This window comes from Lissotriton helveticus, chromosome 3_1 (assembly GCF_964261635.1).
Source record: "Lissotriton helveticus chromosome 3_1, aLisHel1.1, whole genome shotgun sequence".
NCBI lineage: Eukaryota > Metazoa > Chordata > Amphibia > Caudata > Salamandridae > Lissotriton > Lissotriton helveticus.
The window spans coordinates 167166762-167180520 of NC_136061.1; the positions used below are offsets into that span (position 1 = coordinate 167166762).

Here is a 13759-nt window from a genome sequence, read left to right on the forward strand (position 1 = left end):
CCAAGCCACAATGCCATTTAACACGTGCCCTGATCTCAGAATGTTTAGAATTGACATCTTGGGAAAGAATTCCATGGTTAAAGTATGTCGCCAATTTCTTGAAGGACCTGGATCTTATTCATTACTTTACTGAGCCATCTTCTATAACAGAGATAAGCAGAAAAGCTTTGAAACATCAATGTCTCAATCACTTAAGAGAATTGCGTCTCTCTGGCGAAGTAGCCAAACAATCAAATGTTCAAGTAATGATGATCCAAGTGTCCCGAGGTATTCAGCCCTACCTCACATTCTATATATCAAATCATGAAAAATACCTACTAACCAGGTTCCGTTTTAACTTGTTTTTCCGTTTGGTCACATTTCCAACAGTGTTAAATTGGTCTCACGACTTAGTAAAATGTCCTTGTGATCAGGTCTCCCCTCAAACGACTATTCATGTTGTGTTGTTTTGTCGTTATTATGATCAAACGCGTAAACGTTGGATTATTCCACTGTTGCGCCAGATGAGGTTGAGGACCTGTCGCCCGGCATTTTTAGCACTACAACAACTAGAAACACAATATGTGGCAAAGGATGTAGCGATGTTTCTGAAATCCTGTCTAACAATCCGTAAAGCTATAGGAACAACGTCTAACTGAATCTTTGATTAACTGTATTAATTTTGTACATGGATTTAACTGTATTAATTTTGTACATGGATTTAAAAGATAAATCTTTTTTAATATTTTTAACTTGTAATGTAATAACGTGATTTTATGATGATGTATATAACTTTTATGATGTACTTTTTATGATTATCAAAATGATCAATCGAATAAAAGATTTTTGAACTTGAACTTGAAAGTGCAACATTGTTGTACTTATATTCCAGATAAAAGTCAGAATATACAAAGGTATATTAAAAACATTACTGAATTGCATAAAGAGATTATCCCACTGGAGGTTGACGGTGTTCTAGAGAAACTTGGTAAAAGTTGTTCCGATATAAAGAAATTGTTTGCAGAAATAGGTAGTTCACTGATAGGGAAAATACTAATACCTGCAAGTATAATAGTGATGATAGTAATACTGATAAGATTAGCGTTTGTTTGTACTAGACGAAAAAGAGATGAAAGAAAACTAAAAAGAAATATGGAAAAGAGAATTCAGAGAGAATGTGAAATGGGTGAAATTGAACTTGATGAGTTGAATAACAAAATAATGGAAGATTCAAGAGGGCAAATTATTAAAGATACTAAAGTCTAATGCTGAAAGAGCCTGAAACATGTTTGTAAAGAAAATTTTGTAAGTGGATTGCTTGGTGACAAAATAACCAAAGGGGGGAGTTGATGGAGCAGGGGTGAGACAAAAAATGTTGTTTAACCCCTGTGAAATTATACTCGCATACCTATAATCACTCGAATCGTGTGAAGCATGAATAATTAACCAACAATAGTGCATTTAGATACCAACATTACATGTGGGTACTAACTGCGATTTGCAAATGAATTCATTATTAACAATTGTGAACGAGTCATACTATTATAGTGCTATAATAAGAAAACTGCATGTATGTGTTTTGCTTTTGTAAACGTGTCTGTCTTATCATGGCTAAAAGAAAATGAACGTGGTTGGTAAGTATATAAAGCTATGTGTGTTTATGTGCTTCAGCTAGGTAATTTACTAATGGGAATATTAGAAAAATGGGTGGTTAACAGTGAAAATAATCATTCTATATTTTAACGTTTTATTTGTGTTTGTTTTCGCACTAGTTCTCATTGAGGGCTATGTAGCCTGGGTGCTGAAAAATGGTCGCTGACTGCTGTGTTAGCGTTTGTATGAAGCTGAGAGATTGTGCGCATGTGCATGAACAGAGAACAAACTCAGCGAAAATGCCTAGTACATTGAGGGACTGATGTCAAGGCCAGCTTGACCCAGGAGTGTAAGAGGTTGCCAAGAATTGTGTGCATCTGAACCACATGGGAACGGAAAAGCGATGTAATGAATGTATTGACTGAATGGAATGACAAAATAAAAAACGGAGACGACATCTATGAGAAAAAGTAAAATGACTGTGCATTTTGGAAAACCGGTTCTGCCAAGGATAAGTGAGGTGATCGTTGTAACCCCATTGCTGGACCAATAAGAATAAAATATGGACCCTAAAAGTTTAAATTTTAGTCAGATAGTTAGTGAAAAAGGGTACAAAAGGTCTTGCTCGAAAAGGATGAAAGAAGCTTGCTCCTGATTTTATTTTGCACCACAACATGCTGTCGGTTTGATTGATTTTTATGGTGCTAGAGAGTTTGGAAAAAATGTTGGACTTTAACTTTTTGGGAGCAATGAAGATGACCAATTGCAGAGATTTTATTTTGAGGTGTTAAGAAGAATAGAGAGGCAGATTGAGACTCATGCAACTTCGTTATTCTCTCATGACGGAGTTAGGTGATATGATTTCTAATTTTTTTTTCCTTTTAACCTGTAATAAATAAATGGCTAAAACTTTGTTCATTTGAATAAAATAAACTTTAGTTTCCTAAATGAATAGATAAAATTACCTTTTAAAATTTTAAACTTGAGTTGTGTTTCATTTAATTAAGTTATAGTGTTAGACCTGACACCCTTGGCGTGGTTTTCCCCCATCTTTTTGCCTCTGCCTCCTGTATTTTTTATGCTGTGCTGGATTTCGTTTTTGCTGGTTTAGATGCTTTGGACACTCTGCCACTACTGATCAGTGCCAGAGTTTAAGTGCTCCCTATGTAAATTGTCATATTGATTGGGTATACCTGATTGGCATATTTGTTTCACCATGAAGTCCCTAGTAAAGTGCACTGTGTGTGCCAGGGCTGGTGATGACAGATGCTACTAGTGGGCCTGCAGCGCAGATTGCGCCACCCACATAAGTAGCCCTAAAATGGTGTCTCAGGCCTGCCAGCGCAGTGCCTGTGTGCAGTCAGTGGACTGCCATGTCCGCCTGGCCAGTGTCCCCACTGGCTGGGCCTAACCCTTCCCTGTCTGTGCACATCAGACACCCCTATGGAAGGCTCAAGGTACCCCCCTGGGCAGGGTGCAGTGTATGGGTAAGGTAGAGCATGTACTAGTGCAGGTCACATGCTCTGGTAGTGAGCAGCAGCCATTTTGTGTGCTCACTGCTGTAAGGTTATCTTGCTCCATAGAATAACATGGGGGAGGCTGGTCACAATGGATACCAGCCTACCTTCTCATAGGAACAAAATGGGACATAAGTGATTGATATCCCTGAACTCAGAATTTAATAACACATCTTTTAGTAAAGGTTGTTTTTAAATCCTGTGTTTGAGAATAGTACTTTTTAGAAAGTGGCTGTTCTCTTGTCTAACCATTCTGTGTGCCTGGGCCTGCTTGTGGATTGACTGTCTGGTTTGAGGGTGACAGGGCTGCAGAGCCCCCAGGAGGTTGTCTGAGTCAGCCCGTGGATGAAAGGATGCATCTGCTGCCAGGGAAGTGGGAGGAGATAGCACCTGGGAGTGAATAGGGCTGTGCCTGCCTGACCACAATGCTGGCTCCACCTCCCGCTGGGGGACTGTCACCTCTGTCCCTGATACTGAAAGAAAGAAGGAAGCCAGGAAAGCCCCAGTGCTCCAGCAACACCCAGAACTGGTTTAGACCGGGCTCAGGGCTCCCTTGCACAAAGACTTCAAAGGACTTCAAAGACTTTTAGGGGTATAAGAGAAGGACCCCTGACAACAGAAAATTAGATTCTACAATCAAGAAGAACCTCAGCTGGAAGAAGGACTGCTGAAGAACTAAAGGAAGATTGCCTTGCTGTGTGCTCTAAGGGCTGACCTGTTCTGCTGACCAACTGAAGCTGAGGAGAAGAGGGACTTTGCTGTGTGCTGTGACCCTGCCTGCTTGACCTACAAAGACTTTGCTGTGTGCTGTGTCTACCAAGGAATCTCCAAGGGCCTGAATAGAGCTGGCCTCCTGTCCTGGAACCCAGGGTCAAAAGGTTCCCTTGAAACTACCAAGAAACGCCGTAAAGATCGTGCTCATCCGCTGCTTGGTGCGTGATTAATGACTGGTGGCCGTGTGGGAGAACGTTGTGCTCATCGGCACATTCTGACTGCAGATCGGGGGCTCGTGGTGCTCCCCTTCGTGAGGTAAATGTAAATGTAAATGTAGTAAATGTAAGGTAGTGCCCAAAAGGTCCTTGTGACACCCCGAGCGCCCTGCCGCCTCCTACGACCCCGAAACTGCCGGGCCGCTGATCACCGCCGCAGCCCGGGGCCTGAAATTGCCTGAGAAGCCTCGCCGGGACCACGGAGAACAAAGATCGGAGAAACTGTCCTCTCATTGGTTGAGAAGGACGAGCCCCCTCAGCAACGCCGCGCAGGGATTGGCTGGCAGTACGAAGCTCTTCCGCGGCGCCGCGCTGCCATTGGCGGGCTGCGGGAGGCTTGCCTGAAAGACCCGCGCTCTGATTGGCTATGAACTGAAGGCTGTTCGTGAGGTGCCGCGCTCTGGTTGGCTGATCCCCGCAGAAGCCCCTACGACACGGCGAGCTCGTCCGAGCGCAGCGCTGTGATTGGCGGTCTGCGGTAAGCTCGGCGTGGGGAGCGGCCTGCTGATTGCTCCACTCAAAGCCACGTCGTCACCCAAGAGGCTCGCCTGCCGAGCCGCGCAGTGATTGGTCCCCGTAACCGGGACCCCCGAGGATGTCGCCGAAGCCGTGTGTTGCCCCCGAAGCCGGGGAAAGAGTGACCCGCCCTCGCCGAGGGAGCCGGAAGCGATCCCTGCCCCTTGCCTGTCGTCCCTGCTCGGAGAGCCGAGCTAGCTCCCCGCCGCTCCCTGGAGTGCTGAGAGCAGGCGGAGGGCTGCCGGACCAGCCGGGGCTTAGGGGAAGTCAGCTCGGAGCAGCGCGAAGGCGCTAGCAACTACCGGTGAGGCGTGCTCGCCCTGGCTGGGGCTCAGTGGTTTGAAGAGCCAGTGTATAAAGTTATTTACCTGCTGGCATTGCTTGGTTTACATGTTTTAAGAGCTGATTGGAGATAATTCAGTAGCGTTATCTGTACTACTGATTTTAAGAGACTTGAGACTAATTTTTATCTAAGAACTTCCTAACTACCAGTGCAACCATTAAGATTAAGTGCAATCTTTTCTCATAGAAGCAACCATTGTGTATTGTTGATTTTTAATTGCTGCAAATAGATAAAGCTATATTTTTATAAATATACTTACCTGTGTGGTCTCAGTTTGTGGTGGATTGGGAGTCATTGTTTGTGTTAAGTGCATTTCTTATACACATTGCCTTGGGGATAAGCCTGCCTGCTCGCGCCAAGCTACCTAGAGGGGGAGCAGGGGTTATCTACTGTGTGTATTCCTTCACCCTGACTAGAAGCAAGGGTCCCTACTTGGTCTAAGGTACTTACCTCTGCCAATTAGAGACCCCCAGAATCAAATGCTAATGTTTTATTTGGATTGCTATGATTAAGCTGGTCTTGGTCTCCATCAACTAACTTCCACTAGATGATCCATTGACCAAATAGTGGAGTGCCTTGGTATAGAGTTTTCCAGGTAACATGTTGGTGTATAAAATAGAAGCTAATGTATATAATGTATAAAATTTAAACCTAGGTACCCCGCTAACCAGCAGCTCTACCTCGTCGCTGATTCAGATGCAATGCGTATGTATGTGAATGTGTGTAACTCGCGGTATTATGGGCCCCACCGTGGAGTAGATAGTAGTTTCATCTGAGTTAAGTGGAATAGGTATTGAAGGTTTTTTAGAGAGCTGCGCTGGATCAACACCATGTCAACTTGAACTTCATCCAAGGCTTTCAGTGGATACTGTCCTGAGAACCGGAACGACAGTCCACCGAAATGCATGGGAACCTGCAGAATGTTTTATAATTTGTGACAATTACATTGTGAATGCGGGTAGGAAATAAAGTTTGAATAAAGAATTAAGGGGATCGGTTTATTAAAGAGCTGACTGCAAAGAATAATATGTAAGCATGGTGTGATGATCACCTCCCCTGGCCTGTCCAATCAGAGTTAGTATTTTCGTAAGTTTGAAAGCTTAATGGGTGGTACTAGCATACAGAAAGGTATAATTGTGGTAGCATTAGTTAGTTAGTGAGTCTGCACACGGAGATGCTGAAGCTTGAGGCTGGGATGCTGTCTGAAGAACACAGAGTCGGACGCCAGAGATGCTGAAGAAGAATCGAATTGCTGAACCAATTAACTAAGCAAATTAATTTAGAAAAAGATCGCAGAAGAATCTCGAGGCGGAAGAAACTGTCAGAGAGGGGTACTACGCAAGCTTCGGTGATAGAGAGGTTGTCTGTCCTGTCCTGATTGGTGTCCTAATTCCTGTCCTGAAGCCTTTGTTCGCTAGATCCTTCCTGGGGGACCCTCACCAATTCCTAGGCCTGGGAGCTGGTTTTCACACCATTCTCAGCAATTATAAATATATCTTATGTTCTGTTCTCTCTATCCTCTCCTTTCATGCAGTGTCATTGCAAAGTATAAATGAATGCATTTTGATTGATTATTTGAAAACTTCCTTCCTGAGAGAGACGGAGTTTGTTCTGTACTGTTTAAGTGGTTCACAGGAATTAATTTGAGATAAAACTTTAAATTCATCCCGACTCTGTGATCATTTCCAATGTGTAAGCATATTGAAATCATGTGTCATTTCACCATCAACTAGTTCAACTAATGGTCCATTGACCAGAGGAACAAACTTTTTGATCAGTGAAAAGATTAGTTTGGGAATAGAAATAACTAAGCTAGAGAATTATAAAAACATGACCCCAGCGGCTATTGCCAGTGTGTTGTGAATTGAAGTTATGGGCCCGGGTGAGTATGTGGTGTTAGATTACCTGTTGCTGGTAACCCGCTGGATCAGTGCCTACTTTAGGGTAGGGTTTTTTCTGTTAAGGAAAGGAGATGTTGTATTGCCAAGTGAGTAGAACATAGTAAGTGTAAAGCATAGAATGTGCAGTTTCATTAAGGTTGAGAATCTTAATGTTGTATTAATAGGTGAGTGGTAGAATGTTCATGCCATTAGAACATACTGCTGGAGAGGGTATCTTAATTGTAACTGCCTGCTGTGGGCCTATTGGATAATTGGTGAATAAACCATTTACTTGATGCCTTGTTAAAAACCGGTTTATTAATCTGATACTACACTTCTGCAATTCCCCTTTATGTTCTGTCAGGTGATCTATTATGAGAACGGTGGGCCAAACAAAGTGAGCAGATTGGTGCACCTGTGGGGGATGGTGTAGGGTTGACCGATCAGAGAGTAGGCTTTTGTTTTCAGGTGGCTGTGCCGTAGCGGTAACGTTGTCAATTAAGCGTGCACGCGCAGTCCTGTTTTGGCGTAGGCTTCAGCCCCTCACGCTCGTCGCGCATGCCCAGTGGAGGGCGCCAGATTGCGCACCCATCTCATTCTGAATGAGCGCGGTCCTGTCCGTGCGAGCTGCGCGCGCTGCTTTTCTCCCATGCCTGGCCCAGCGCGAGTCCGCTTTCCGTGGCCGTTAGTTTCCGTTACTTTCAGGCGCGCTCGGTGCCAGGGGCTGAAAAGGAAACATCGGTAAGATGATGAGTGAAAAGGGAGGTGGGGCTTTGGCGAATACAGGCGGCGTTTTATCAATGGACACACAGAAAGAAGCGAGGGTTTGTGGGAATAGAAGAGTGTTAGGCTTCCTTAATGTGTCAGGCTTCAAGAGACTGCGAGTGTCTCAGTCTTTGGCAGTCTTTTCACCAGGGGGAGACCTGTAGTATCACGGTTTAAACAGGGAAAGTGCCTTTTCCCAGGAAGCTACGGTCTCCAATTCCAGTAGAGTGACAGGACGTGACTGTCTGTAGTGAAGTAGGTGAACTGGCACCGCGGCTCCTGCACCCTGTGTGGCTCCTTTTTGCTACATAGCCCGGGGTATCGGGGGCCTATTTGCTTTTCTTGCGTTAGGGTCCACTGTATTCTTGCTACGCGTAACTCTGCTGTTTACCAATTATGTGCTTGAGTAGCTAATCGTCAGTAGTTTATTTTCTTTGCAACTTGGGATATGTAGTCCTTTTGATCTCAGTCACATGTCTCAGAATGTAAAGAAATAACTCTGGACAACCTACTCAACCGTGAACATGGGAAACTTGAGAGTCCTGCCAATGCTACTGGTGTCAGCCTTCCACTAACAAAGACAGTTCTACTAATTACGTACCCTAACCGGAAGCAGTCTGCGCTGCATCCCATAGAGATTCATTCTAGCCTTTCAGCTCAAATCTCCACTGGCCCCAGGAGTGTCTGCTCCTCAGAATGCCATGTTTGAATAAAATGTCCGGCTCCCTTTCTCAGGAAAAGTGGACTCCCCAGACACTGTCAGCTTCCCTGCCTAGAAATAGTACGCACAATATTGTGTTCGTTTCCCAGCAGAGTTAGTCCACCAGCCCAGAGACCGCTAGTCTCTTGTACTGTTCAAAGAGTGGCATCTTTCCAAAAGCTTGTCAGCCAGCTTGTTCCAGAGACTACTACCCTGCCTTAGACTTACTGTCAGCTGTCCAATCATGCACTCTTAGCCCTAATACTGTTCAGCCTGCCAGTCTCCATTTCCATGGGAGTTTAAGTCGGTCGGGTATATCGATCTCGGACACTGATGACAGCCCCACCACCAATATCAGTTTGCTTGTATTTACTGACCACAGATGACTTTCATGTTCTCATTTCCAAATACTGTCACTTAGGAGACTAGAACTGCCAGGCAACCTTATGCCAAACGTGGTGGCTACAGGCAATGCTGGCTTTTAAAATGGCTGTACGTTTAGTTCTGGGGCATTTTTTTTGCTCTATAAAAACGCAGTGCACGAGCAAAAAACTGGTCTGGCTGCAGGCAACATACAAGGCATGGGGCTACTTTGCACTTATATGGCCACGGGGCAGGCAATCTGTATGTTCCGAGTAAGGCCAGCCCATAATTGTCTTCATCTTAATCACCTCCCAGATATAGTCTTTCATCTTGAGATAGTTAGTTCTCGTTGAGTCTTACTTTCACAGTAACAGCCACCCAGAAAGTTTTCAACTACCTGTGAAGCAATCCTCCATCCGTGCTACTCCCTTCACTGATACATTTACACTTTCCTTTCCAGAAGTTGTTAGTCTGCTTTGAGAATGTAAGGCCACTCTCCGAGCGATTTTCACACCTTTACAGAGTCGTGCCTGATTGCATTCCAATATTGGGATGAGTTCTCTATAATGTCGTCCTCCAGCGAATGTCCCTCCTCAAAAAGTTGTAAATTCCGTCTTAAACGGCTGTCCGTTTCTAAGAGGTATGTGAGCTGTCCTCATTGTGTTTCCTCTTAGGGAGTATACGCCCTAGAGCAGCGTTTTTTAACCTATTGACTTATGTGGACGCCCAGTGAATCATTACTGAAATCCTGGTCACCCCCCCCCCCCTCCTCCTCACTGTGTCAATATTGGAAGCTGGGGACCCCTGGTGTAAGCAATTTCTGGTATCCAGAACTTCATAATAACACAATTATACACCAAACAAACACTCTAATATTTTGTTTAATTCTCAATCAAATATCGAAAATGTGAAAACCTGTAATATTTTTCATCTTTTATGTTTATAGTTTTAAAAGTTTTCTTTTCTTTTTTTTTTCCAATAAATCCAACAGAGCACACAAATTGCATCCTTATTGATTGTCCCAACATCAATGCTGCAGATGCCTGTGTTCCCCTCCCACCACGCCACAATCTCCACCAGATTATTTTTAATACATATCCATGAAACGCTGAATGCACTAAGCAAGGCCTGTGGCTCGCATCATGTTGTGGGAGTGTACAGTTTGCCAGCGTTCCTTCAGTTACTGCCCCCCGACCTATCTGATGTAGACTGTGTCCTATTATGTAACACCTTTGCAAGGTCCTGCGTGATTTCCGCCCAGGTTTCCAGATTATCTGCCACATTGTCATTATGTCTGGATATTCTAATATGGGTCTCTTCAGCCAGCGCCCACTCCATTATGTCCCTGACCCCAGGTCTGGTGTTGGCTGGTGCTTACTTAACTAGTTAATGGCATGCCTCGTTTTGCTATAAGGAGTGCCGGCTGTAAGAATTCATAATTTTTTTTGTGCCGTAGTCGGCTATAACCCCTAACAAACATAACTGGGAAAGAGAAGAAATCAAAATCCCTATCACACTGCGCAAACTCACGATGACCTCTATTCAGAAGTCTACTACTCCTGGATATGTCCATGCCAGATGTAGAAAAGTCTCTCCATCTACCCCACATCTTAGACAACTGGCAAACCTGGGTGGAAATATCTTGCAAAATGTGATTGGTGATAGGTAGGTGCGATGTAGGAAATTAAAATGTATTCATTTAAAGTAGGTATTACCCAAGACACTCGTGACCGATTTACAAGCCTGGTCGCATTCTTTCTGTCACCTGAGTACCTATGTTAACATCTTGGGGCCACCAGACTTTAAGAATGGACTTGGACCTATCCAACTTCATAGCATTGTACATTAGCATGACCAAATGTCACTGTAAACCAGTCTGCAAGATACCATTTAGTGTGCTCGAAGCTCTGAAATGTGATGGTTTCCCCAGAATATAGGTCTCCATGAAGTCAATAGCACCCCTTCCTCCACTGCTCTATTGTCAGATCCCTGCTGATATGTCGGAAGCACTGTAAATCCAATAAGTTGAGCTCTCTCACAAAAGTAGACCTTTTTATGATCCTAACAACAATCTTTTCCCAGATGCACCCTGTCCGTCGCACATCTTTTATTAATTTTAATATTTCTGATGTTGTATAGTCTCTGACCCCCTGAGTAGGACTTGCGGACCCATTTGAGTCGTCAGACCAAGGTTAAGAACTGCTGCCCTAGAGTATAAACCTGTAAGCCTTCTCTCTTTGAGTGTTTCCCATCTCCTTCATGTCAACCTACAAGTTTAGCCTAATCCTAACGTGAAGGCATTCCCATCTTGGGTTCCATTCCTATTGAATACCATATGCCAACCCTGTAAGAACCACGTAATTCGTAGATTGTCTCCTAGTGCTTAGAAAACCAGCCGAGATGTCTTGAAGTCCAATGTTTGTCTACACACAGTGCCAATAGTAGCAAAGGGTAGTATGTGTGCATTGCAAGATTAAGTTATATGGACACTTTGTGTTTCTCAGCAACCTTCTCCTCAAATTGGGGATCTTTACACATGCTCGTTGAGGACAATGTTTTGTGATTAAACAGTCTTGTCTCTTGTGTACACAGGGCTGGTCCCGTCTGTTCATTAAAATGTCCTTCCGAGCTTTATGAAGCTGGAAGATCACTAACATGACAATAGAGACATAAACATTTGTACAGATAGCGTCAATTTGTGGGTGCATGCCTGGCCAGATGTTAAAGAGTGCCACCTAGCAGGCTGACAGTTTATGTTCCCTATTTATAGTTCAATGGAATGGTCAAAACGTATTAAACTGAATGGTCCTGGGTATAGTTTTACTTTTTAAGCATGCCTTATTTCCACTGTGGTAACTGCAAAGTGTCTCCTGGTGAACACCAAATATTCCACTTACCAGGTGGAAAAAAAAGTCTTCAAAATTCAAAATTCATAATATGAACTTTATTGGATGAATTTAACACTGTTGGTATCACATTATAAGTGAATAAATCATATTCGATCGGAATACATGTCAACTAACATCAACCTCATTTTGAAGAACTTTTTTGCCATCTAGTAGGTTTGATATTTACTGGGAAATAACTTCAGTTTCTGAATTGTGCTTACTGCAATTTTTCGTAAGATTTCAAGCAGAAGGAATTAGATCCCACAAGTAGCACTCCATTGACACAATAATATTGTACATGAAGGAGAGTGCAAACACATTGGGGGTGGGGGAGGGATAGGAGTTCACCTTTGTTGCTTGCTCTATTTTCATTATGACTCACATATCCAAGTATTGTTGGACTGTGATGCGCATCAGCCATTTCTGTAACCAGTGAACTCGAGAAGCCTGTTGATTTAGTCATGCTCTGGGTTAAGATAAAGCAGACGAATTCTGAAATTGCCAAGTCTGAAAACATGAAATCCTCCCCGCTTTCTGTTCAAGAATTAGAAGCATTCATTGAGAGGAACGTTACTCCACAATAACCATTGGCAGTAGATCATCAACATGTATTGGAAAATCTTGGTAACTATTTAAAAAACATAAATGGGGAAATGGGGAAAAGGGGAAGTACAGATAGATATAACAACGTTTATTTTTAATTTATTTTTAACAATTGCTGTTATGCCAGTACATGCCCACTCACATGAATAACCAGTTCATTTGTAATATATGCATGTACACTGTTTCTGTATGGGTGTCTAACCCCTTCCATGCTCATGACGAACTCAGCTCGTCATGCAGCACCGTGCTCGTGTGCTTATGACGAGCTGAGCTCGTCATGACCACACCCGTTTTTATTGCTGTCCAGCACAGCAGGGGAAACTCTCAAGCAGCGATGAGGCTAATTGATTGAAATGTTTGTATATGACAGTAGTGTGTCATTTATGACATGTGAAAACTCAGCAATATTCATTCTGTCCTTGGTGCTCAGTGGTTGTCTGTCATCCAGAAAGAATATTGTATGTTTTTAGGCCTCGAAAAATCATAAAGATGTTACTAGACCTGCAGGTCTAGTGACTTGAATAATCTACTTGTCCTATTGGTAATGCTCTTGACCCATAAACTGGTTTCAAATTATGCGATTGCAGGGGTGTGGAATTTATTAAAATATCTACCTGTCCATGGGACAGGTTGCTTCATAAATCTACTTGTCCTGTAACAAAATCCACTTGTCCCTTGGGTGCCATGTAGTGCGGTGACAAATTATGGCAGCAATCTCATTATATAAGAGCTGTTATATAGCCTCTCTGATTATGCCAGGGCTCATACCATAGTAGTGTTTGAATACTAGTAATCCCTTTATGTTGCCACGTTTCAGCAGATCTAAATACTGGGACTAAAGGTAGTGGTAAGTGTTGTAAATAGGTGATGATAGATGACAAGATACTTCTAGTTGATTATATGTAGATTTATTGTAGGACACAGCTGAGTACAAGCCTCGCCAGCTGACCAGACCACCAACTGACACTAGTGGAATTCTCCAGGTAGAAGTCAGAACATACATAGGCATTGTGGTAGAGAGAGAACAAGAAAACACTAAGAAAGGACTAAGACAAAAGACAACCATATTACATGAAGAATCCATGTACAACACATCTCCCTCCTTTATAGAAAAGAAAAGAAATAAAGGAAACAAAGATTACAATACAAAAGACTGCAACGACGACCACAAAGACAAAAGAGTATTTAGAGACACAGAACGAAACGAAACTCTCAGATGAAACAAAACACTCAAACAACACCTACCCCATGTTGTACAATAACAAGATAAATCCGAAATATCAATACGCTCCATCCCCCTCCCTTAGAGATTGGGAGAAACACAACATACCCCAAGAAAGTTAAAAAACCAAAAGTTCCCTTTTTACGGACACACAGACAGTGTAAACATGACCCCTCAAAATAAGGAACAACATAAGGAACCAAGCCTGGTAAATAACACAACTTTCCTTAAACAGGGTACACCTCAGGATAGACAACCAGGGAACTGACATGGGCAATGACCAATAAGAGCAGCACTAACCCTACAACCCATTTCAGAAAAACTAAACCAGACAACTGGAGAACTAATATAAGTATTGATTACTCACCAACTCTACACCCTCCAAAGTAGGCTACACCACA

At 43.1% G+C, this 13759-nt stretch overlaps 1 protein-coding gene across 7 annotated transcripts in view; it reads left to right on the forward strand.

The window, feature by feature from the left end:
* Positions 1-7403: 7403 nt before the first annotated feature.
* The window catches only part of TSPOAP1 (TSPO associated protein 1), a 3238928-nt gene continuing 3232572 nt past the window's right edge, over positions 7404-13759 (forward strand). For all 7 annotated transcript variants that reach the window (XR_013608584.1, XR_013608585.1, XM_078679480.1 and 4 more), the window contains exon 1: positions 7404-7558. The gene's annotated coding sequence lies outside the window, so the exon portion shown is untranslated. The remainder of the gene's footprint in view (positions 7559-13759) is intronic.